The 26577-nt window shown below is 41.0% G+C and overlaps 1 protein-coding gene across 2 annotated transcripts in view; it reads left to right on the forward strand.

The window, feature by feature from the left end:
* Positions 1-26577, forward strand: part of LOC108898270 (uncharacterized) — a 61719-nt gene that overhangs the window by 4114 nt on the left and 31028 nt on the right. The window lies entirely within an intron of this gene.

The following is a 26577-nucleotide window of genomic DNA, read 5'->3' on the forward strand; positions in this document are numbered from 1 at the left end:
TCCCACCCTTCCACCATCCACTGAATGCCTCCCTCCCTCTCCTTGTGTTGCTTCACAATCCACTTCAAATATTCATGGGCCTCTAGTGAACGTATTTTGTTGCTGGTGGCTTTGGTGGCTGCTTTGCCAACACAGAGGCCACTGGCACAGCTGGATGTGACAAGAGGTACTTTGTTAGTTTTAAAAAATGAGCATCCTCCCACTGTCGTGCCAGGGAAATTGTGTGTGATAAATTAGAAGAAGGATGAGGGGGAAAGGGAGGCCCCTCGCTACTAGTCTTGGGGACTGAAGGAAAAGTCCCCACTGAAAGCCATTTTCATGTGGGTCTGAGCAGCAGAGAGTTTTGCACCTGCTTGCTTTTCAACACATGTTGCTCTCCTCTTTCACCTTTCTCTTCCTCTGATCCTTACAGTACCCTTAATCTCCATCATCCGCTGCCTTGGTTTGGCATGGCACCCAACAACTGGCATCCTGTTGGCCAGAGTCATGCAACTTTAGACACACATACACACACACTTAGATATTTTACCCTGAATGGTCATTTAGCTTAGCCATCACGCAAAGATGCAGTACAGGTGCTAATCGGACTTATTAAAGGTGCCTCTCCAGGATAAAGGCTCACGCAGAGATAAAGACCACAACCGCTGCCTCAGAGAAGAGTGATGCTGAGTGTCAGTGCTGTAAATTGGAAAATGTAGAACATTCAGTCATGTGTGTGAAACTGCTAAAAGTGTTGAAAGGTGTGTAGAAGCTGCTGAAAGCTGAGAGGTGATAATGGTTGTGTATTGTTTGACAGTGCTAATAGCTAACCAACATATACATCTCTCTGAGTTCACCTCAGAGTTACAGTCATTTTTCAGCCATCAGATGAACAGTGAAGCTGGCATTTATCTGTAAATATTTTAGGATCTTCCACTCTCAACTGTTTGAACATGCATTAATGCCAGGTCCTGTGTGTGTGATTGCCTTGCCTCGCTGGATGCCTTGTTATCAGTGGCAGAAGTGACCAGCTTAGCTGTCTTTTGATGCTACACTAATTAGATTAATTAGAGTGGAACATGAGGGATTTAGTTCTGTGAGCATCTCTCTTTGGTCAACTCGTTTGACCCTCACAATTGTAGTTTTCCACTGATATTTAAACATGGAGTGTAGCCAGAGCTTTTCCAGATAAATCTAAGATGAGCAACATGTACATGTCCACATCCTTCCTGTGGTTTGGAGCAACAGTCATAATCATCTTTTTTTTTTCTCTCTTTTGAAGAGTGAGTCATACGTTGAAAACATGACATGAAACCATGAAACTGGCAACTATAAGTTTCATTTGCCTTTATAAACAGTTTCATAGAGGAAGATTTTTCCACTTATAGTGATGCAGTTCTCCTTTTTGTCCACTGGGGGGACTGTGTGAAGTTGCTACTGAGTCATGAGTCATGTCCAGTTCAGTTAGTTGTGTTTGACTGAGTACGGTTTTTGGCTTCAGGTTGGATTGTATCACTTGTTTTGTCCTTTTTAAACATATTTACTCATTTATAGGTTTCTCATGTACAGTGTGTGAGATAGTTCAGAGACAGAGGAGCAGGTGGTTTTGGAAGCACCTGAGATTCTGTCTTGAGTCTCTTGCGTGACTACTGATGGGTGGAGCACAGTAAAGAGTGTGTACCTATGCACTACATGCAAATATACCCCTAGGCTGTGTGTGTGTGTGTGTGTGTGTTTGTATGTGTATGTGTAAATAAAAAGTGATATCAGGGAAGGATTCACTTCAGTTTCCCTTAATCATCATATTCCATGGGATTCAAGTGTGGTGTGTTTACACGCACATGAGATATATGACCTGAGATGATTCCATGAGATATTTCACAAGTATCCCAAGCAGAGAATGGCCGTTAATAATAGCTGTAATAGCTGTTTGTGCACAATTGTGCACTATAACAATGACTGATGAAATTTAGTTTCCCTTTTTATTGAGTTTTGTTTAGCCTGCCTGGGGGGAGCAAATATTCCCTGGTGTACATGAATCATATTTCTTTTCATAAGGACACTCTTACGCTCACTTATATGAAATAGATTTAAAAAATAGATTTTAAAAATCAAATATATGAACCTTAGTTCACACATGCAGACTTAAAAAGTTGTAATGTGGTTCTGCTGCCACAGTTATCTCCAGCTGAGAGGTCATAGTGGAAATGCATGTAATGCAGTTTAAGTATGTCATGACACAGGTAAAACATTTGGAGTGAAAGTGGGCCACAAGTCCAGAGGGTGACACCCCATCAACAATAATGATAATAATACAAAAATCTAAATCATCATTTTGTAGCCTACAGGCTCTGTGGAACTTTTAGTCCAATCTTTTTCATTTAATTTTTATTTTAGGTCATTGTATCTATATTGTGTGTGAGTAGGTCCATGGGAAAGTGTGTGTGTGTGTGTGCATGCGTGTGTGCATGTTGACAGTCAGGCTGTAATTCCTTTTTCCTCCATGTTAGGGCTCTGCCCTCACTGTAATTGCTGAGCTTGTTAAATATTTACCCTAAGGATTAACTATCCCTACTCCTTTGTCTTTCTGCCCGAATTGCCTTTATTCCTCCTCCGGTAATGTACGTGTGTTTTTAAAGTCTGTTTTGCACGACTGTGTTCTGCTGCTTTTTATCTCATTATTTAAAACTAGAATTTTGCTTTGTTCTGGAAACTTAATCAGGTTACTGCTGTATTTTTAGAAGGAGCAGAGGTAATTAAAAGCACATCTTAGAGGGAATTTTCCCATTTTAACTAATTTGTGTTATTACTGAGATGCTGACAAGGTGTTGTAACACAAAACACCTGGACTGGACTAAATGTGACATACTTTGGTGTCTTACTACCTTTAATCGCCTACAGTAATCCTTCCTTCATCATTTTCTTTCTGGCCTCCTCTTTTTTCCCTCATCCTCTGTTGCTCTGATGCCTGTTGGACTAATATGAATTGAAAGTGACTCTAACAAGACTATAAGTCAGCAGAGCTTGTGATGAGAATCAGATGGAGTTTTAAGACGGGGATCCTGGAGACCACATAATAAAGGACAGACCTTCCTCTCTAAATTGCAGCCTGTCGTCCCATAAATAAGGCCAGTGTGCTGCTCTGCTATAGGCTTGATATCAGTTAATGTAATTTGTAATGATGCATTAATATTAGCTGCTGGCAGGCTTTGTGTTTCAATAAAGCTAAGAAAAGTTTGCTTTTTCTGTGGGTTGTTTGTGGTCATATCTTTGTAAGCTGAGGTACAGCTTGTGGTTGATATTGGCTGTTTTTTTCTGTTGCTCCTTCACTCCCTGTCTCTCTGATAAAGCAGACATTTTTCAAAACAAGGAATGCTTTGAGAAAAGTTAGTTGTAAACTTGTGACCCAAGGACGACCAGAGAAGACCAGACAACCAGACAAGAGTGTGTGTGTGAGTGTGTTAGTACATTCATGCCATGGTGGCTATTTTGACTGTGTGTGCTGTGGTTCTTTGATGAGATGCTTTGACGGCGTCTGTCACCGTCTCAAGTCTTGACCCTCATGGCACTACGATCAGATTCCCCATCACACCCCTGGGTAAAAAGCAGCATTGGCATTAATCCATATGTATTTCTCATTGCTCCCATGTCTCTGTCCTCACCGTCTGCTCTTAGGATCAGATGTTAGGAGCGTATCCTTCCAGTGTACCAGCTGCGTACTGACGCACAGGAACTTGTTTGTGTAGACCTTCAAACCACACTCTCTTCTTTGCATGATTTATATAATTCTCACCAACTCTCATTTTCTTTTTTAGTTTAATCAAAGTTTATAAGACATGTTTAGTGTCTACACAGGCCAGAGCACCATTAGAAAAGATTAGAGCAACATTGAAAAGATGGTTGTTTTTATTGTCTGTGACTCATGTGAAATGTCTGACATCAAGTTTCAGTGGTAATACATCTACTAATACTGCAAATGATTGCTAACCCTTAAATGACTGAACTGACTTGTGCAGTAGCTTTCTTCTATTCAGGGCCTTATTGTAAAATTACTGTACAGACAAGTGAAAGTATCTCACTGAATGGCACATATATTGGCCATACACATACAGATGTGTATGGTTAACTGAGTCACTTTCTCTCACAGTCAGCTGGACAGAAGTTTATGCCTACCACTTACACGTATATATCTATCTATCTATATATGGTATCTAAAGTTGATATATTGCAAGACAAAAAAACAGTGATAAACATCGTCTAAAAAAGTCATACTGCAAGGAAACATTGATCTTAACTTGTAGCTCATGCTGATGATTAACTTTCAGTGGAACAAGTAAATTATTTTGAGAATTTAATCTACAAGTTTGGTATAATAATTACTACAATCATCCTTGTTACGTAAACAAGTAACAACACCACACAACATTCACACACAGTTTAGTCATCACAATGTACAGGGATCTTCTAGTTTAGCTGCATAGTTTATATATTGCTCATGATGATTTTTCTATATCTCAATATAAAAACATAAAGACATGCACAGTGCCCTCAATGAGACATCAACAACCTGAAAAACTTCTAGATGCTTCGGTGCAGTTCTGCTTTGCTTTCAGTAAATGATCTGCTCTGAAAACTGTCAAGGTCTTGCAATATATCATAACAACCCCTAAAATTACCACCAAAACAAATCTCATGCCCAAATATAAATGCCTGTGGTGTAAATGTATCCACGTCGCAGCGGGGTGTATTTATAAGTGTGTGTGTCTGGAAGTCCTCAATTAATGCCCCACCTTCCCTCATAGCTGTCGGTCCAGTCAGGGTGTTGACAGGGTATGGGAACACACACAAGCAAATGTGATGAGAGATTCAAGTGCAAGTATACCCATCTACACCCGGTTTGATAACCTGACATGCTGATCGTCTCGCTGCTACGCAGAATCCATACAGCAGCCATCAATGTTTAGATCTGCACTTGCTAATCTCCGAATGTGTGCGAGCCAGTTTCAGTATGTGTGTTGTCTGCTGCTAAATGCTGGGTGAGCTATAATAAAAGAGGAAGAGAAAGGCCACAGGCCCCACAGACGCACGCCAGGCATACGCCACTTATGACGTCAGCCAGCAGACAGGAGACGATTTTGTAACTAAGCCACCATCAGGCAATAGAGGAAGGAGACAACAAGACAAAACAATCAGCCAAGGTCCTTATTCTCTCATCTACAAATTTAAGAGAATTTCATGGATGTAAGCCTCCTTTTCACCACTATTTGGGTTAATCCTCTTCATGTCAAATCTGTATCCAAACGAGTCAACACAACTGCAGACCATTCCATTTCCCAAAGAGGGAAGTGCTGCAGCGTGATAGCTGTTTCTGAATGGAATCTTTGCTCAGGGGTGAAAATGTGTATCAGGTCAGATTATAGACAGACTTTGTATTTACTAAACTCTCAGTGACCCTAGACTTTTTCCTTCCTTATACTCAAAACACTAGGGCAGAGGCCAAGACAAATCAGCAAGCTCCACGGACTATAAATGAAGTGAAAAGGTTTGGCATTAGAAAGGTCAACATGTGGTCAGTTTACTGTTGGTTGGAGTTTTTGAAGTAAAATGTCCCTGCTATTCAAATTTAGACTACGTATTGTCAGCTTGTTCGCTTTGTCCTTGACCAATTTAAGCAATTTAAGCCTTTCCGGTACGGATGGTTGCGTGTTGTCTGTTGTTGTTGTCTAAATTCATCACTCATATATGTTAGCTGGCATTAGCATTTAGCTTAAAGCTCCACTTTGCCCAGCTACAGCCTCAGAGGCTTCTGACTGCTTAATGAGAATCAAGATCATTTTTGGTCTTTGAAGGAATCTACTCAGGCTGTGGCACTAATATCAGATGCTCACAGGTCGTGGCTATACAATAAATACATGGCTGCACAGCTCATTAACTCATTTGTTTTATCTGTCTGTACCTTTTTTGAAGTGAACAGTCAAACCTACTTAAGGTCGAACCCTTTGACCTTTTCATTTGCCCTTGTTGTTTGAGCCAATCACAGTGTTAGAGGGACCAGGACATAGGAATCACTAGGAATCAGTCAAACTTCTTGGGTAATTAGTATCAATTTGACAAGCTGTGAACCGGTGCTTACATGCTGAGGTCTCGATGCCTTAGTTGCGCCTGATGGTTGCACATTTGAGTCCAGCACATAGTGCATGACAGCCTACTTCAACCCTTCAGCCCATCATGTAAGTTAAATGTCATATGTCACAACAAGCCTGAGGACAGATGTAAGCAGGCTGGCCAGCGCTGTACCAGTGTTGGTAGCACGAAATCTCCTGTTCACCCTGAGCTGTTAAAATACCAGACCTTTCAAGATTTCTTGACAGTTCATTAGATCATTTGATCTCCTCAATTTTAGAAAAAACATACATCACTAAACCCTCATAAAAATTTGTGATGTGTATTGATTAAGAGCATCCAGGGAGACAATGGATCGCAACATCACAATCTGTGAGTCCGTGTGTGCTGGCAAAGCAGAGAAAGTTTGGTCTTATGAGGGATTATCATCATCAAATGGAGGTACAGATTCACCCTGTCACCCTGTTTCTGTCTCCTCTCTTATTAATTCCTTTTTTCTTCTTAAACACTGTTTGATCATGACTAACATTTTTGTCTCCTCCTCCTCTCCTCCTCCTCCTTCTTTCCTTCTTTCTCCCTATGGGGTTCTGCCCTTCTGTTTGTTTCACTGACCTCTTTGAAAGAAAATCACCTCTCATCTCCATGTGCTGCATGAAGAGTGCGTGATCAGGCTAAATGCCAGTGCTCAGGCTTTTCTCCTTCCTCTTTCCTCCACATGCGATGTCTGTAATTCCGTGCATTGAGTTATATATACAAAGGTAGATGTATGGGCGCCTAATACATTTCCAATGTAAATGGTAATGTGTTCTCACTGTTATGACTAACTTAATGCCAGTGCTCAGGGTTTCATCATTCCTTTCCTGTATTTTGGCATGCAAAAATCCTCTTCATTTGTTGTGATCAGGGTTAGACAGGGGTGTGTTTATAAACTGTAGTAATATGGATTCCATATATATATATATATATATATATATATATACATATATATATATATATATATATATATATATATATATATATATATACATATATACATATATATATATATATATATATATATATATATTTAGGACTAAAATTCTCAATCAACTCTTTAAGGCGGGATGAGCCAGTTCTCATTGAATGTCAAGCTGCTACTAGTTGCGTGCCTATTTTCAGTTTAAATGTTATCTCCCTTTGTTGCAGCTAACATATAGCTATTACCCACCCCATGATTCCATGCTAAATTGCACATTAGTTGCATGTCGGCTCACTCTCCCACCCTCTTGCATATGTGTTTGCCCCCTCTGCAGTAATCAGCCACACAATAGCTGTTAACTAGTGCGACAGGCCAGCCATGCTAATCCCTTGTATGTGTCGAGAACCGTGAATGGAGAAGCCGCCGTATGCATTTAGGATCCTCACAGCTAACTCATTAGTTGCTTGAATCAAAGGCATGACACTGGCTTTGTCCCTGCCTGGCCTCTCGTGCCACAGACACTGAACTCGCTTGAGTGGAGTTGGACTCTGTTGGCCTGGGGGGCCAATGGAGCCCCCTGGGATCACAAAAGGCCATAAGTGAATTACTCAAATCGGTGCCGAGGGGGGCCCCGTTAGACGCTAACTGTAACAGCTAGTGGCGGCTGCGCTGCAATGGGAGGTGTGTTTGTGTGCAAGTGTGTGTGTGCAAACAGACGGGTAGAGTGTGTGTTTGAGTTTGAATGAGTGTGAATAGACAGCCAGGGCTCATGCAGGGGGAGCAGAAGCCTTTGTTGGCCCAACACTATTGTTGGAAGCTGTCTTGTGTAATTATTGTCACAGCTACCGCCTAGTGCTCTGCTCTGCCTGAGCAGGAGAAGCACAGAGGGACGAAGAGGGAAGCAACAAGCACACCGAATCCCCTGGAGATTAAGTTGATAATTGTATTATGGAAGCACTTTAAGCATGCAGTGAGGCTACAAACTTGCTGACAAATCCCAGCTGTTGTTTTACATATTTTGTAATATCATGGCATTCGATTAGAAATCTTACATGCTACTCTGAAGTCAAGTCTATTTGAAGTTGACTGGGTGTGCAAACTGTAGTTAATCTACAGTTATTGAATGGTAATGTTATTGGCAGACATATTTCTTATTACAAACATTTGTTCTGCTTTTGGTTTGCAATGTACTATTTTTACAAGCACGCCACTCCAGCCATGCTTCACCCCAGCTACACCCCTTTTGGCTGAGATTAAATAATTTCACATTGCCAATTTATAGCCCCCCCCCCCCCCACACACACACACACACACAACAAACAAATAGACTTTGTTTATCTCCATGCAAACATGCAGTATAGCTTACAGATTTAGTCCTGCCCAAAGCCACATGTTGAAAGCCCATTTGATAACTCATTAAGGCTCTGAACAGCCATTTTTTAATTTGTTGTGGCATGCTGCAGGCAGTTCTGCACAGAAACCATTTCCTGAGTTTTGGAAAAAAAATTGTGACTGTTGTGGGATCACTATCCAAACAATGCTGGAGTACATAAGAAAAAGTCCTATATTTGGTCCTGATTGGAATTTAGCATTGCAAGACGACATAAATAGAAACGGTCAAATCAATAGTAGAATCCAAGAATCAGACTTTGTTATTGGTAAGCTCATCTGTGTCCCTCCATTGTTCTGTTTGCATGGATTCGACACAGGCCACAATTAACTGATTGATGCCATGACATAGATTCACTCCTGTGAACTGAACACTGGCTGTCATCCTGGTTCAAATGGCCACCAGTTTCCTCTCAGTGAACACCCAAGGCCTATTAGCTACAGCACAACCAATTTAACATGGCCACCAGCATAAAAAGCTCAGTGGTGTCAGTAATGCGATCTGTTGATGGCTAAACCGAGCGAATGGAGCGGCTATTCATAGAGTCTGATGAATAACCTCTGTGACACTGCTGCTCTGGCACGATACAGGGCAGCGTCTTATTAAGACAAACAATTAACCAGCAAAGTAGGTGTGAAAGGAAGAAATCAACTAAATTTAACAGAGTGTAGTCTGCTTAACTTAACTTTTGTCATTTATTAATCACAGTCTACAACCTCACCCAAGTGCATCATGATCCTGGACTCTTAATAGTTCTCTAAATGCACTAATAGCTGATTTAAATGCATGATGAATTATGGTTTTCATATATTCAGTGAATGCTGAAGTAAGAGCACTGAGCTGAGTGATGGAACGAATGAAAAGGAAGTGAAGCGTGTGCCCTTCATAAGCAATATTACTGATAATAATCTGGACTGTGTTAGTTTTCTGTAGATGGTTACTGGCGTGGCATGACTACCACGTGTACTACATGTCATCAGCTTGTGTCCGTTTGGGCCGCTTGGGCATACTGTACATCAGGCCGTTTGTTTTGTCTGTCACCTCCATTTATCTTAATTGAAGCATGCTTCAGTGTGCAGCAGTAGCCGAACCCAGTCCCTGCTGTTGTTCCCTAATGTAAATCGATATGTTTCCATGCGGTTGGAAAGATCACTAACCAAAGGTGGCATCTGACCCGATACAGCTCGATACACTAACTACCGTCAGCCAGATGAGGTCCCCTTTCATCAGCATTTGATATGGGAAAAGAAGAGCACGTAACTCGCCTGGTTAAAAATAGCTCCTCAGATCATGTCATATAAAGTTAGAGTTATTTGGAGAAGCTTTGGGGGAGAGTTCCTTTTTTCAATCTGAGATGAGTTCAGCCAGACAGAGTGTAATGTAAATTCACCATGCAAATTTCTCTGTTATTAAAGCCAAACATCTTGCTGTTAAAAACATGTGTTTCAGTGTGAAAGGTCCATAGTAAGAGCTAATTAAAAAGGACAAGAGAACGTGATTCAAGAGGGTGTTTAAAAGGGTTTTGGTGTTTTTTTATTGGCTGGCAGGCCCTCGCTGCACTGTGTGCACCCAGAGCAGTCTGAACTCTGAGTGAACTCCTGCTCTCTGCCGAATTATCATCGAATGAGTGAGCCTGACAAAATATTTTTAGGGTGGAGAGAGACGCAAGCAGAGGGTACAGCGAGAGGGAGAGAGGGTAAAGACAATGAAAGACAAAGTGAAGCTGAACATCAGCAAACAGCAGCAGGATCGTCTCTGACTTGACAGCGTCCAGGCACATTGTTAAAGAGGAGCAGCTCTGCAGGGGCAAATGTCTCACCCAGGCAGCCAGGTATCCAGTCAGTCAGGATGGAGAGAGTGTGTGTGGGGATGAGTGAGAGATAGACAGAGAGAGAGAGACAGAAAGAGAGAGAGAGAGAGAGAGAGGCAGTTGCGTGACTTGTACTTGGCTCAGCCTCTCAGCCCCCCAGGCGTTATTTGTTAGCCAGGAGAAAGGAAGCTATATCTTAAGTGTTGAAGAGTAAACAGAGCTATGACAGGGCCCTAATGCTTACTGGGATTTATTTGGGATGGGTGTGTGTGTGTGTGTGTGTGTGTGTCCTGCAAAAAATGATGAGGTAGAGGGATTTCATCTTGTATTCCTTATGTGTCGGCCTCACTTGAAATTTCATCAGACTGCTAAAGTCAATAAGAAAAACATTCTTACACAAACGTTGGGCAACACGTGATTGACTCAAGACACTTGTTTTAGAAGCATTTCCTTCATTTATAAATGTGTTGAAATTAGTTAATTCTACTTAAAACCTCACACATTTTCCTGACTCTTGGATTCTTGGAAGATGAGTCTGTTACCTGGTCTTTCCAGTTTTTTTAGTGTGTGTGTGTGTGTGTGTGTCTCCATGCTGGATCACTGGTCCCCACTGGAGGTTTTCACTAACATCACCAGCATTAAAGGCCCACTGGGGGAGTTCATGGTAAAAGCTCTCTGAGGCTTTTTGAGTGGCACAAACTGTAGTTTCAACTGAAAAAAGGAAGAAAAAAAGAAAAGAGTAAAAGATGTAGTGAGTGAATAATAGAGGAGCAGAAAGGTATTTTTTAAAGTTATGTTGCAGCTCGTTCTTGAGATGTGGTTTAGTCTGTTCATGATATTCTTTCGACACCAGTGGTGAAACCAGCTCATCAGCACACACACTTTGAAAAAAAGAAATTTAACTGGTCAGTTAACTTCTGTTATGTTACATACAACAAACAGTAAAAACTGGAGCATTATCAGAGGTGTTTCATTGCTGCTGTCAGTCATTCACTAGAGATTACCTAATTTGCTCAAATGAAATAAAAATCTCTTGCCTGCTGCAGCACTAATTGAATCTTACACACACTCTCTGACAGAGTTACACTAATGTGGAAAGAAGCTTTTGCTACAGTCTTTGCTCTTAGCTTTTCATTTTAACTGGTGCATTGAGCTCATTGCTCCCTTTTCAACTAGTTTTGAGTATTTGCTTCTCAGTATTTCAAATATTTCAAACATTTCAATTGCAAATGAAGTGAATGTACATTTTCTGGTCAAATGTGACTTTAACAGTTGTATTCCATCAGCAGGGATCATGGATGAGCTGTTGTCTGTCACAAAGGTTTCTTTGTGTTTTGGGAGCTGATTAGAAATGAAGCCACGGGCACTGAGCCCCTGGACCTTTCAGGGACAAACACAGCACTGATCTAATGACTTATTCATCAGGCACAATGGCATGACCTCTTAAAGATGGTACATGACAGGGATCATCATATCAGGTACTGATGCAGGGCTAATGCAGTGGGATAAGTGAGCTCTGTATACAGCACAGGCTGGATCGACAAGTATTGTGGAGTTGAATTCAGATTTAATGTTAACACAGTAGATATTTGCAACAACTGGAAAAAGAATAAGAATGAGGCAGAGAGAATAAGGAAGAGAGAAAACAAGGACGAGAAGAGAAAATGACAGAAAGAGGTGGTGAAGAGAAGTGTCAGGCTCTGTTTCTGTCCCTGAGGATCGTGTTTAAATTGGTATGTTGCAGAGAGAGCACTGTTAGACCGAATTTAAACAGCTGCCGGCTTCACCCACAGCAACATACACACACAAACACACACACACATTGCGGCCCTCCCCTGCTCTAAGTTTGCGTGCGGAGCTGGGAAATTCTCCATGCTAATGTGCCAGGGTTTGTTTTCATCATCAAATTGCAAATGTTTTAAATATGCATCACACACACACACACACACACTCACACTCACACATGTACCCACATTTATCCAGTCAGAGCACTGACAGTCTAATCCTTGTTTTTGTACAGTGTCATCTGTCAAATATAGAGCTGGAAGTGGCTTCCACCCATGTTTATTTTTCATACACCACTCCCATAATTTTTCAATCATATTTGATTTCTAATGCAGCGTTTCTTGACCTATAATGTATCTCATTGCTTTCCCTGGCTGTGTCTCCAGATTAATGCATGCATGAGCTTTTTACAGTGTGGGATAACAATTACTTTAAGTACAGGGTGATTAAACTGAGTGGATTGTCGGCAAGTTTGTATGGTGAGTGTACAGCCTGGAATAAAAAACTTCTAAATCTAAAGCCCTCAAACTGTAAATCAGCAGTCAGTACAGAGCATTGTACAGTTTCAGTACGATGTTCAGATTTTTTGCAGAATTCTTTGATAAATCAAATGTGAAAATTTGTCATTCTGAAATCTAACCCAGTTTCTCAGTGTAAAAAGTTAGCCCAGCCCAGCATTTTTCAGCGTCAGCTTTCTGACACTGAAAAGATGTTGATATGACAGCCTGCGCCGATGTTGAAAGCCTGTGTAAATATAGCACCAAAATCAAAGCTGAGTCGCATCCACTCGTCGTCCGTAGCTGCCTGCCACCTGCGTCATTTTTTTTTTACTGTGCTGTACCATCATAGTGTAAAAACTTTGGGTTTACTTAGGATGATGTTGAACTTTGCTACCTCTTGCACATTATTGCCTGTCAAATGTTTGCTGCTAGGCCTTGTTTGATTTTCTGGAGAAAAAAAACAGCAAATCTTGGCTCAAAGATATGGATAACCCAGTTTAGGATGATGGAGTGTGAAATGCTTGTTTGCCCAGAGTTGAGAGCCGAGTCAATGTAGGGTTATCACTTCTAAAGTAATATCCATCCATTAGTTATGGAGCAATCACTTCAATTTTGGTCATGTACCTTTCCGTTACACCCCACAAAATGATGCTCTTTTACCTTTTCATTTTCCCTTCCCAGAAAACCACACAGTCATGACGCCCAGTGTTTTTGTCGTACGAAGATAAATGTTGTAAAAACACGTCCTGCAAGAGAAAACAAACTTCATTTTCAACAGTAAAAAAGGGAGACAATCATAGAATTTGGATAATTCAACATCAGTCTCTCTTAGGGGGGAGAGTGATAACAAAAAACATCTTATTTGAACTGAAATTGAAGCAGGGATTGGTCCAAGTCCTACCATGAGTATAATGAGGGTAAACAACAGATCACTGGAGACTCCTTCCTTGTGACTCATGAGCAACAAGTTCTCAGGAAGGAGGGAGAGAGAGAAACAGGCTTGGGGGAGGAGGGGGGACCATAATAACATCATTGTGGCTGTTTGAAGTCGCATCAGGCCTATTTCCCAGATACAGTAAGTACAGGCTGTCTGCATGTCTACTGGCCTCTCGCCACTCAAAGGCCACATTCATGGAGGCGCTGCCGCCCTCACAGAGGGCAATTGGATCCACCGGATACCCTTCCCTTCTCACGCAATGTTGTGTAAACCCGGGGAAAATGACCTCAATATGTCCTAAACGAGTTAAGGATGAAGATGCCGCGCCCGCTCACATGTCTCAGGCATGATAATGTGGTGATAGTTTTATAAATACTCACTCTCATGCACACACAGAAGCAGCAAATACTGATTGTCCTGTGTCTGTCAACATTTCTCGCTTGAGCTGGTGCTGCTGTTGGATCTCTTTAAAGGCCAACAGATCATCCATACCATCTGTTCATATAGAAAGCCTTTGTCTTTCATGTTGACTGAAACAAAAGAGCTATCTGCAGCTTCTCCTGGCAAACAACTATAGAGGGTTAACCACAAACAGCTGATGACAATGATTAATTAATGTCACTTAAATAGTATGAAAGCAAAAGATTCAAGTTGACCAGAAATAATCCCCACTTCCATAGAGGTCACTTAATATCCATATTTTCTAAATTTCCATTACATTATTTATGCTTTTATTTTTACCATTCATTCATGTCCTTCACTGTCTCTTGCTTTCAGATCTCATGGCACCTGTGTTTTGTTTTTTGTTAACTTTGTTTCACCATCTCTGAGCCTGTTAATCTCCAATCTAATCCTTCCTCTCTAGTGGTGCCTCCACTCCTTGGCCTGGAGGCCTGGACAACCTCTACCTGACTGCCTACTGTGGTGTGGCTTCAGCCTGCCTCCCACTCTCTCACACTCACTTTTCATTTTTTATCTTAGTAACTGAGCCTGCTGATTCTTTATTTTTCTTGCTTGACTTCACTCACCTGGCTACTTCATGTTATCCTGCGCTTCCTCTCATTTAATACCATGAATGCTTTTCAGCACAGTGCTGTTTTCTACAGAAGTGGATGGGGGCTGCAAAAGGAAACATAAAATAGGAGAGAGAGAGAGAAACTCTGTTGCATAATTCATTGGGCCATCACAATACCAGTTCTGCATTCATCCATCCTTGGACCAGCTTCTTTATTAAAATGTCAGATGGGCCAATTCATGTAGAAAACTCTGAGGCTTGACCTAATTGGCAGAGCCACATGATCGCGTATGAGGCGGAGGCTGCTGTGGCAGACAATTAACTATGATTCAGATTTTCCAGAGAAAAGATCTTAGTCATTTTGTTGAAAGATTGCGTATGTTTGACTCTTATCTTTTTATTCTTTAGTCACTTCAGTGTTTCTCAACATTTGCAGGACACTTAACTCCATGTGGTAATATTGCTGCTCAGTTCAAACTGTTGTTTTGAAGTTTAGTTTCAGTTCAGCTGTATGTACAGCAAAGCCTCCCAGGCTGGACTTGGGCTGAATAAACATGAAACTGCACCAAAATCTAGGGTCTTAAAATTAAAACTATTCCTAAGATCATGTATGGTGTTTTTTACTGAGACTCACTGTTGTTAAAAAAAAAAAAAGAATTTAATGTCACTCTGTAGAAATTAGTAAAAACAGCTACAACAGAAGATTACAGAGATTACAGCCTGTGTGTACAACTAATAGATTCTCTTGTAATACTTCCCATGTTTTTAGTCAGCAGCTAGATGGATAGCAGAGACAAAACACCTGCCAAAAGCCCTCAGGCCTGAGCCTTTTCTCTTGGCAAGCTTCTCCTCCCTGCTACTTCAAGTCCCTCTCCTTCTCATGCAACCTCTCCTGGCCAAATTCTCAGTCAATTTCCAGGCCATATTGAGGCTTTTTTGTAGCCTCCCTCTCCCCCTCTGGTGATGTCATGACAAAAAACACAAACTGAGATTTGATGAGCTGGAAAATCTCATTCCAGCTTGTAAAGAATTATTGTCCACTCTGTGTAGAGTAAGTGTCAAAATGTCAACTGTGATTATACAGCTAGAGTGCAGGTAATAATATTTGAAATCACCAGAGTTTGTGTGTGTCCATGCACATATACAGTACATCCATACATTTGTTGTGCAACACATGAACATTGTTGGGCGGAAACAAGTGATTGTCCAGTCATGGTGTAACAACTATAAGCACAGTCATAGTGTGTATGAGGCTGCAGTAGAGAGATACTCTGGATGCTAAGACTTAAGAGCTGGTTTATTTTTTTAACTCCCCTCAAAACCAAAAATGTAAGGAGAGGATTACAGTGGAAGCTACAGATGTTAGCATGTCCTGCTAACTGGCTAACTACAGTTTTAATCTGACAGGCTGTTTCTTCAAGGCCAGGTCATACTACACTGTTTAGGGTTATAGGTTAAAAAAAGACCCTATACTACTATGTCAGAGTTTAGGCTAATGTTAGCAGCTCTGTCCTGCTACATGTTATCTGAAATGGTGTTACATTAATAGTCTCTCTAAAACATTTTTCTCTTACAACTTTGAAAGTGAAACTCACTGTTTAAATTAAAACAAATATGATGTGAATCTAACATCTCTTAGCAGCTAAACAGGGTTATGTTAGAGTAAAATATGGGACTCAATATCATGTATGTAAACACTAAGTACATATTAAAGACTCTGTTAGAGGTTTTTGCTCTAAAATGAGTCAGTCGGAAACATTAAAAAGTCAACCAGAGATGAGGTTTTCAAACCAACTCATGAAACTAATGTTAACTTGATTATCCAGTTGCAGCTGATTAAATTTGCCAGCAACAGTTGTCATTTCAGCTGACAAAATCAACGTTTGCTGGGAAGAGATGAGGAGCTGCTTCAGTCCCTGTCTGAAATCAATCATCTATTGTTTCAAAAATTACAACAAAGTTTGAGTAAATCTCCCACAGTTATCACTGTAAACAGCCATGCAACAATCAATAGTTCAGTAGATCAATAAATAAGAAAATTTGAAGGTGTGTACTGAAACATTAAATATGTTGCAACAAGCAGCAGAACTGTAGGTAGATGTGATGTTATTTTTGTTGAGGTCTTTTCAACATTAGTCATTTTATATTGATATCGGATCTCAGATGCATAAGAGACAGACTGTGCATAAGAGACATCCAACAAACCAGACCTTTGGGAATTAGCAAGTATTTTACAAGAGCAGTAATATGAATGGTCCCTTTGTTTCTATGTCCTCCTAAACCCGCTCAGTTCACTGGCTCTCACTTTCTCTCTGCCCACTGTCTCTACCTCTGGCTCCCTGTCATCTTCAGTTACTGTATTTTCTTCTGTGGGCTATCCTGGTGGCAGAGAGGTGATGAGAGGATGGAGAGGTGTTGGGACGAGGAACAAGACAGAAACAAGAGGACGGAGAGAGAGATGGATAGGCCCAGTCAGGACAGGACAATGTGAAGCTCTGTCTCGTGGACGCTGAAAGAATTCAGCTGCTCCACACTGCCATCCCCATGTAACACACACACACGGAAGCAAATCTTGCACACAGGAATACCATTAGGTTTTAAAGAGAAATTGTTTTGTCTTCCTGTTATGATCTTCACACACATTGCTGTAGAATCGACTCTCACCTGCACCAGCAACTGACATCATTAATTCAAATGTGGTCAGCGAGGTAAAGGCAGAACAATTGCTTCCTAAGTCTGCACTCACCACATGAAAAGAGCAATTTTGTAAATGCAGAATGTTACCAGAATGGGCGTATCACTACTGTAATTAAAGTTTTCTGCTCACATAAAAACATAAAAACCATTTACAGGTTTCTAAAGAAAGTATTAGATTGTTGAAGGTGATAACAGTCAGAGGTTTAATCTGAAAATCAGCTTTAGCCAGTGTTGCTCTTCCACTCTGCAGCCACAGGTTGCATGTGTGCTGCCAGCAGCGCAGGAATGCTTTGAGCACAGAGAGCCAAAAATAGACATGCTGACCCTTTAAAAGCGGAGTCTGTAACATGTTGTGGCTGCTGCTCGAGAGCCGCACACTGTCTCTTTAAGACAGGGTTTTGTGTAGTGTAGTATTGCTGTGGTAGAGCGAGTGTGTGTGTGTGCGTGTGTGTGTATGTGTGTGTGTGTGTGCGCGCATGTAAAGCTGACTGAGCAGGCAAGGGGTTGCGTGACTACTGCAGACAAGGCTGTGACCTCAGAAAAGTGGTTATGAAAACGATCTGTCGAAGCGAGCGGAGAGAGAGTGAGTGAGAGAGAGAGAGTGAATGAAAGCGAAAAGGAGGGAGCGACATAGGGAGAGAGAGAGAGAGAGAGACCAGCCCTGCAGAAATGAGTTCATTTGCAGCTTACACTACGGTATAACTGAATGACGCTGGAGACCTGTCACACACACATATTCCTTAAGGTATTCAATGCATATGCACATACACTAACTCTCACACGTAGACATACACACATACACACACCTCCTGGTCTTCTCCACACTGTGGAGTCAGTCTCTCTCTGCACTGTACTCAGAGCATTTTAACAGAACCATGAGTGAACGACAGCAAAGGCCAGGACATACAGGGGAGCAGATAGCGTGCTTTGACAGAAGAGACACAAAAAGCCAGAGATTTAAAAAAAAAAAAAAAAAGAGAGAAGAAGGGAACATTTTCATCACTGAGGGAAAAAAACAGAAGAGATAAGGAGAGAGAAAGTCAGGTATCATATTCCTGCTGTGACAGTGGCATGCTCTGAATATCCAGGAGAGATTCCTGAAGCCAACCACATGGAAACAATCGGAGACGGATGGAAGACAGGAAGGACACTATCCTGCTAAATTACATATTGCTGTATATACATATGTTCTTAATGCTGGAATTCATCAAATTTACATTTTAATGTATGTGTCATTGGGGATCATCAACAATTTCTATAAGAAAATGGGTTCAGCATTTTGTTGCCTAAAACAGAGTGACGTCAGGTGTGTTTTATGATTCTGGTGTTTTTGAAATACACAGAAGATCAGGTTATTTTCCATAATGTGATTGTGGTGAGACAGTGACTGTTTTTGCTCATTTCTTTGCGAGCGAGCGAAGCTGTAAACCTGTACTGTGTAATCAAAGTGGGATGTAAGCTGTTCATTTTCTTTGTCACAGCAGATCACAGTGCATAACTAAGCTTTCAGGACAAATGAGTGTAAATGTGCCGGAGAACGTGTGCGTCTGTGAATAGTGTTGGGCTCCTTTATTACCACAAAAACATTTCAGCAACTTTAAGCATAAAAACATATCAAAGGATGGATGTAATTTCAGGGAATTAACTTTCTTTGTCAGAGTAAAACTGGGAGTTTGTTAGACAACCAGTTATTGTGAAGAGTTTAAATATGACTAAAAGTTTACCAGCTCTGTCTTTAAAAAAAAGTAAAAAATTAAAAAGGGATGAAAGATGAAGGAAAGGGAAAAAATAAAAAGTGGGTGGGGGGAGGGGGGGGTATCGGTGTTCGGGGCAGATCGCGTGTGAACAGTAATGCTAGCCTTCAGAGAGCACAGTGGAGCACATTGTATCCATGCATGAGTCGCTCAACAGGGACAGTGGCATGACGGAGAGAGGGAGGGCATACCAGGACAAGGGGCTGAGAGAGAGAGATGGAGGAAGAAGGAGAGAAGGGAGAAGAAGGGTGAACAAGTCTGTGTCATGACAATTGTGATCTTTGTTATAAACAGGGTTGCCAACTCTCACGCTTGTGGCGTGAGATGCACACTTTAATGCTCTGTCCCACATTCTCATGCTCCACGCCGTGCACCAAAGTAATTATATTAAAGCTGGACTGTGTAAAAACATATATTTTACATGACTAATCTTGCAGGTTACAACTTCAGCGTTTTGTTAAGTATGAGTGAAGCAGCAGCAGTATCAGATCTACACTGTGAATATCTCTAATTGTAATCTTATGTTACTAGCACACTATAATATGTAATCATTTCAGTGAAAATTTAAATGATGACAAACAAAACGTGCTCATTACAGTGTGGAATTGAGGCTTTTCTTTTTCAATTCTTGATGAAAATAATCCAAACTGACAGTAATGACTTCATTAACATATGTTTTTACCTATATAAAAACCCAGTATTTGGCTCTAGCCCACAGTCCATGAAAACTGGAAACTCTGTTTATGAACCTTTGCTGCAAACATTGTTACTGTAGAGAGTACTCAATAATGAGGTGAGAGTAGATGAAAAGTAGCTTAGCGCTTGTTAAATCCTGTACAGCTGTGAATATCTTGACAAATAAATAAGTAATAACTGGTTATAGCTCATTGCTAAAAAAAGTAGTTGTTACAGCCAACATATTAATGTTGATACTAATAATCATTATTTTCTTTTCAACACACTTTTCATCGAAAGGCAAAGTGCTACAATTTGAAAAATAGTAGAGACAGCAGCCATTAAAAACACATGTAAGGGGTGAATTACAAAGTAACACAAAGGTACTGAGGCAGGTTTAAAAGTGTGTGATGATTGTAGATGGTGGGGAAGTGCATTCCAGAGCTGGGGGTATGAGGATTAGTCAGGGGGGTGCAAAGGGTCAAGAAGTCATCTGATTTGAGGTTGTGGAGTCTGGTTTGTGTGGGTGATCAGTTCTCTCAGGTGTGCCTCGAGGACATTGGTGTGTCAGGAGAAGAATTTGGAAATAAACACTAATAACTTCATCTATACAGCACTTATCTAAAAGCAGAGCTTAAAAAGAACATGTCCATAAAATATCTGTTATAACAGTCTGATGCTGATATGATGAGACTCTTCTCCTGTGTGTCTTAAAAGGTCAAAATCTAAAAATCTGTTTTAAAGTACACAACTGACAGACACTTTACCGACTTTAAAAGCAGCATGATGTTTATCTCTTATCTCATCTCAATAAGATTCATAGCTACTGCATTTTCCGGGCGAATGAAGAGCTTGAACTGTGTGTGTGTGTGTGTGTGTGTGTGTGTGTGTGCACGTGTGCGCGATATCATTCCCCTGCTGGTGCACCATGACTGTTTTGCCCTCCTCTCCAGGGTCAATATTTACAGTTCATCCTCTTGTACAAAATCACTCTGTCACACTGCTTTACCATCTCGCCGTCCCTCCCCCTCCTCCCCCCTTTCTCTCCCTCTCTCCCCGCTGCTTGTCACATTTACTATATGTCTCAATGGCTGAGCGTGATCAAGGCCAATTACGGCTTGTTTTGAGCGTGCAGGGCATCCTGTGGAAGCAATACATTACTGGCAACTCGTGCCAATCTATCCCTCCCTCCATATGTGTATCCTCCCCTCTATCTCCACATCCCTCCCTCGTGCTAGTACTACATGTAGTAATTCAATCTTCACACAGCTGTTGTATCCAGTAGGAATGAGGGTAAATGTGAATTTAATGGTGTGTCATTCCTAATGTATATAGCGGCATTTCTGTCTTGTCCTGGGGCAAACCAGAGGATGTTTGATACCCTACTCTCATGCTTTTGTTACGTTCTGCATCTCACACAACATAAAGTGGATCTGGTGACCAGACCTGATAAAGTGGCACCTGGATTTACTACTTTGATGGTACAGAAAAATACACATCATGGTCACACGAGACAGATTTGGGTCCAAAGTCAAATATTCATGATTTAACATTAGAAACACCTGGTGTTTGATCCAGAGCTGTTGTGAAACTGCTGCAGTCTCAGAGTTTTATGAGACCACATGGTGTAAAATCTCGATTTCACAAGACAAAAATGTTCACATAGGTAATCACAAGTGTCATTAATATGATCTAAATCAGTAGTTCTCAACATTTTTTGTCTGTAACTCATTATCTTTAGCTGTTAGAACCATCTGAATTTTATTCTTGACTCATTCTTCATAAATTTGAGAGGATTCTGCTGAATATTTGCTTGAAGAACTGAGACTGAAGGAAGGAAGGGATCAATGAGTCAAGTTGTTTTTGTAGCCTCAATGTGAATAGCGTTTGCCTTGGTTTTTGGTGATACAGTGATACAGAGGCAACAGTTATTACAAAGCACAGACCTTCAAAGAAAAAGCCACTTTCTATTGTTGTGTGTCCGTTCCAGTAGAAGTGTTGGTGAGGCAGGAGGTAGGAAGGATGTGTCGACACACACCAACACAATGGTACGGTTTCCCTGTGCCTCTCCACAGGATGCTGCCTGCATATATACACACGTGCAGCATACACACACACAAACGAACTTAGAAGAATGGACATGCACATGTTACTTTCATTTCATTTACTACTGCTGACTTCTCTCTTGTAAAAAAAAAAAAAAAAAAACCCTCACATTTAGTTCATAGACTCAGATCACCTGCTGAATCAGTTCTCAGATTAATGCAGCTTATATCTTCCTCAGAAGACTGAACAGGATGTGGAGAACGAGTGGAGGAATCTTAGATTTTTACTGCGTCCTCACACCTCTTTTTTTCCACAGTTATATTCATCATCTGGAGAGTTTGTTCATATGTGCAACAATTTTTATTCTCCCTGCAGTTAATAGAAGTTTTGGAGCATTTTCATATGGACTTCATTCTTATATTTTACTCAATAAAGATTTATATCAGACCAGAAAGGTGGCTAAACTCTATATAAACCCCTTTTAGTTGTGTTCTCCCTCCACTGCCTCATTAGGCCCAAACTTCACATCTGATTTCTTCTGGTTACCATCTTTGGGGTATTTTAGTATGATCAGTCTTGCCAAACTCAAGACGTAATACCTATAAAATCTGAATCGCATAATAATACTAGGTTCCTAAGATTAGTATAATCAAATCATGAAAACACATTTTCACTATAAACAGCTCTTTGTGCCAGGCTACCCACACAGCACCCTCATACAAACTGACTGACTGTTTTTAACAGTGCTAAATGAGCTGAAGTTTGGCAACATATTGGTCAGTTATGCCACAGTTAAGCCATTTTGGGGATTTATGCGTGTTTAACGATGATTTTGAACAAAGAGAAATAGTTGTCTCTTTGTGAAATACCATTGAAAGTGAGGTGTATTAAATTTGTTTTAAAATCTGCAAGACAACCGTCTGTCTGGCTTCGTGCCACTCCACTGTGGTAGGCATTACATGAAAATTACACAGCATATAGTACTTCAAAGAAGCTATCACATGTTCTTCATCACCCATTAAGTACAGTACATGTGTTCCCTCAGTTCAGTTGCCTCCCATGGTCTCAGATCATCACCTCATCATCAGGATTGGTGCCATTTAATTTTGTTACTTTGTCGTTATTTGTTCCGTTTCCCATTCGGTCCAACCCGCTCCCATTTTCATCAATGACTCTAAAAGTAGAAGACATCGCGTGTCCCTGCCACAGTGTTAAGTCTATTTAAGGCGTCAACTTATGTCAGGAAAAACTCAGTGGCATGTTGCTGAACTAATAATGTCTGACCGCTTTCCCTGTGAGCTGCATAAGTGCTCCTCTGGGAATGAGAGAGTGAGGAGGTAGAGAGAGATTCCGAAGGAGAAGAGGGAGAGAGTAGAGAGAGCAGAGCAGTGTATGAAATGACCTCTCTGCTGTTGCGTGCCACGGTTTGTTTTCAATACTGGCCACATGTTTGAACATTGCATAACTTCTCAGATGCGGTTTGTAAATCATGAAGTGTTCTGGGGTATAGAGGTGTGTGTGTGTGTGTGTGTGTGTGTGTGTGTTGACAGCCACCTTACCTAACAGCTTTAGCTTATTTATCTTCATGTAAATATCCTTTTTAATTAAACAATCCTGTTTCTTTGCAAGTAATTCTCTTAAATGCTGATCACACCATTGTAAATAACTGATTTCTGACCAGTTGGAGTAAGGAAAAGTAATTTTCCACTCATTCATGCAGTTAATCTCCCCTCTCCGCTCCTGTTCGTTCCACAGCTGTCTGCTTGTGTCTCACTGTCCTAACTGTGGAAGCTGTGGCCCAATTAAAGGCTAATTAAAGGGCCAGTCCATGAAAACAGGGACGTCTTTGTAGTGCTGTTTGCGCAGGTGGTGTGCATCACATGTTGTAATGGTGTCAGGTTTACACATCAAGGCTGCACACATGGACATGAATTAGTGCCTCTGCATTGTACACTTGTATGCACACTAAACTGAGGCAGGATGTATGTTTTCAATGGCATCATTTCTTTGTCCTTTATTAAATTCATTTCCAGGTAACGGCGCTTATATATTAACTGTTTAACAAATGAATCAAAATGATAAACTAAACAGTTTAGAGATGTTCCAGTTTGGCTGTGAACAGCAAAACAAGTGGCTACATGAGATCATAAATCTGTCTCCCTTATCTCCACTACCTGTCACTGAGTAGTGTAAAAGATAAGATATGTTCACTATGGTTTTTCTCCAGATTACAGAGCTGTTTACTTACTGGAGTTACAGAATGCCAGGTTACAAGTGTGTAGCTCTCTGCTTCTAACACACCTACCTTCCAACAGAGGAGCTTTTATTCTGGAGGTTTTCACACCATTAATTGACAAGCTGTCTCAGGACTACATTTGCACTTTACGTTAACACTTAATGACAGTTGACGTCAGGACTGAACCAGCAATAGTTATTTACAAAAAAAACCAAAACAAAACATGTAGCTGTTTCAAATCATTTATTCAGAGATCTAGCATTATGTTTCTCAGAGGGCTGGCATCAACTTGTCCAACTGCCCCATCCCAAAATAAAATGCTCAACCTCAGCATTTCAGACTTGACAGGAGAAATATATTGACATTTTACTTTCTCCAGAACAGCTGCCTGTTTGTAGAGATTTGCAGCCTGCAGCAAAGACCAGTGATCGCCCAGTAAGTGGTGCATTTGTCTAATTTAGTATTGGGTCTTCTAGATGTATGAGTGAAGGAAAAGCACTGGCTTCTGTTGTGTAGTACTTTCTAAATGATGTTTGTGCTGGACTGGCCAGACCACGATGAGCAATGCTAAAGTTGTCAGCTAATTTTGCAACTGCAGAGGCATAACAAGCCTCTGATCAGCAAACCTGGAGCTTATACTGCAGGATTTCACTGTCTCCCCACTGAAAGCTCTCATTAAACTAGGTCACCTTGATGCCAAATGAACCCTAATGTGGAAATTTTTTCCATAATCTACCTGCCATGAAGCTGCACAGAAACTGACTCTCAACTGGAATTCAGATTTCAACACTCTCCAATTTGAAATCCAGTTTCACTGGTAAAAATGTCAACAATTCCAGGACGAGATAGTCTTTGTTTATCTGCACTTTCATAGTGTGTGCTTCAAAATGAAAAGCGTTTCACTCAAAATAGTTTGGAGGTGGAGAACCAACCATTTCTCAGCAATGACATGTTTTGGCGTAGTCGACCATAACAGGCTGGACTCTCACCCTCAAACACACATCCACCACCACGACACACTCTCACACACAGAGGAACAGTTTGACTGGTTTTTCTTGTCAGTGCTCTGATCTATTGTGGACTGACCACCCACACTGCAACCAAAACCTCCTCAGCATATGAGACTCATCAGCCAAACCTGCTCTTTAACTTCTAAACCACATTTGGCTTAAGGAGTTTCAGCCACTGCAAAATCACAAACATGCCGAGGATGAATCTGAAGGTATTCTTTGTGAAGGCAGGTTCACTGGATCGTTGCTTTTATATTTACATGAGATAAGTATCATTCTGTGTTTCACAGAGGGCTGCCGCAAGCATACAGGGGATATGCATTCCCACTGACACACGGTGTGCAGAGAAAGCGGGGTTGAGGTTAACCAGACGAGGGCTGTTATAGAGATAAGAGGTCTCATTTGGTCACGGAAGGACCAGCTATGGATTTAATGGGAATGACAGGTGAATAAATGGTTGAAATCCATTAACCCTCCCACGACACCAGCTTAAGCCTTGCACCTAACCATTACACTAGCCTCTGTTACGAGCTGTTGTCTACTGAAGATGTGTGTGTGTTTGTGTGTGTGTGTGTGTGTGTGTGTGGAGGCGTGGCTTAGCTCAGCAGTACCACCCTGCTGCACGCGATGCCTGGGAATCCGTGCCGGTTGAGGATTTACTGAACACGCTTTAGGGAATCCCAGCTCTCTCCCTCCCACATCAGTGCACACACACACACACACACACACACACACACACACACCTTTAGGACATGGAGCTAACATAGTTAACACTGATCAGGTGGAATCACTCACAAAGATGGCACTCATACAGACACATTCATCATTTGGATACAAAACTCTGATGTGGTGTAGTCACAACACGCTGTGTGCTGCACACGTGAACACCAGCACTCCCAAACGCCTTTAGGATGCAGAGCTGTCATACCTGACACTGATCAGATGAGATCACACATAAAGACACAGTCATTACACACACACACACACACACACACACACACACACACACACCATCTGCACTTGGAACAGGCAATCAGAGGGTTTTTCTCCTCTGTTCTTCTATCTTTTGTAGAAGTGTCTTTTATTTTTCTTTTCATAAAAACACTGACGCTGATGCTGCTGCTCTGTGATTATGTGCCAGATTAAAAATTTACACTCGGCTCTGATGTGATTTAAGAAAGAGTAAAAAAAAAAAAAAATCATACACAAAAGAAGCTAAAGACATAGCAGTGTATGTTCCAGCTGGCAGCATGTCAACCAGCTTGTTTGGCTTGGAGTCAAGAAAAAAGGAAACTATGGCATCTTGTCTATAGCAGTGTTTTCATCCAGCTGCCAGGCTTTTTTAAGCAAATGTTTGACACATCAGAGGAAAAATTTGTTATCTGTAAAATCTAAATAAATGAGCTTCTAAAAGAGTGAAAATGAAGTCTTAATTGGTCCTGGGAAAGTGATATTTTTTCTAAATTTTGTGCATGTCAGTCTCTTACTGTATGAAGCTGGAAAAAGAGGACTGTACATCATGTGTCAGGAATCTCTGTCTTTCATTTAAATCCATCCAAAACCATGTTTGAATTCTTCAGCATTATCAATTATTCTTCTTTCTTCTTTATGCGGGTTATGCTGTCACTTGAAGTGACAGAAGGGATGGAGAGAAAATTATTG

The sequence above is a fragment of the Lates calcarifer genome, linkage group LG24 (genome assembly GCF_001640805.2).
Source record: "Lates calcarifer isolate ASB-BC8 linkage group LG24, TLL_Latcal_v3, whole genome shotgun sequence".
NCBI classification, from domain to species: domain Eukaryota; kingdom Metazoa; phylum Chordata; class Actinopteri; family Centropomidae; genus Lates; species Lates calcarifer.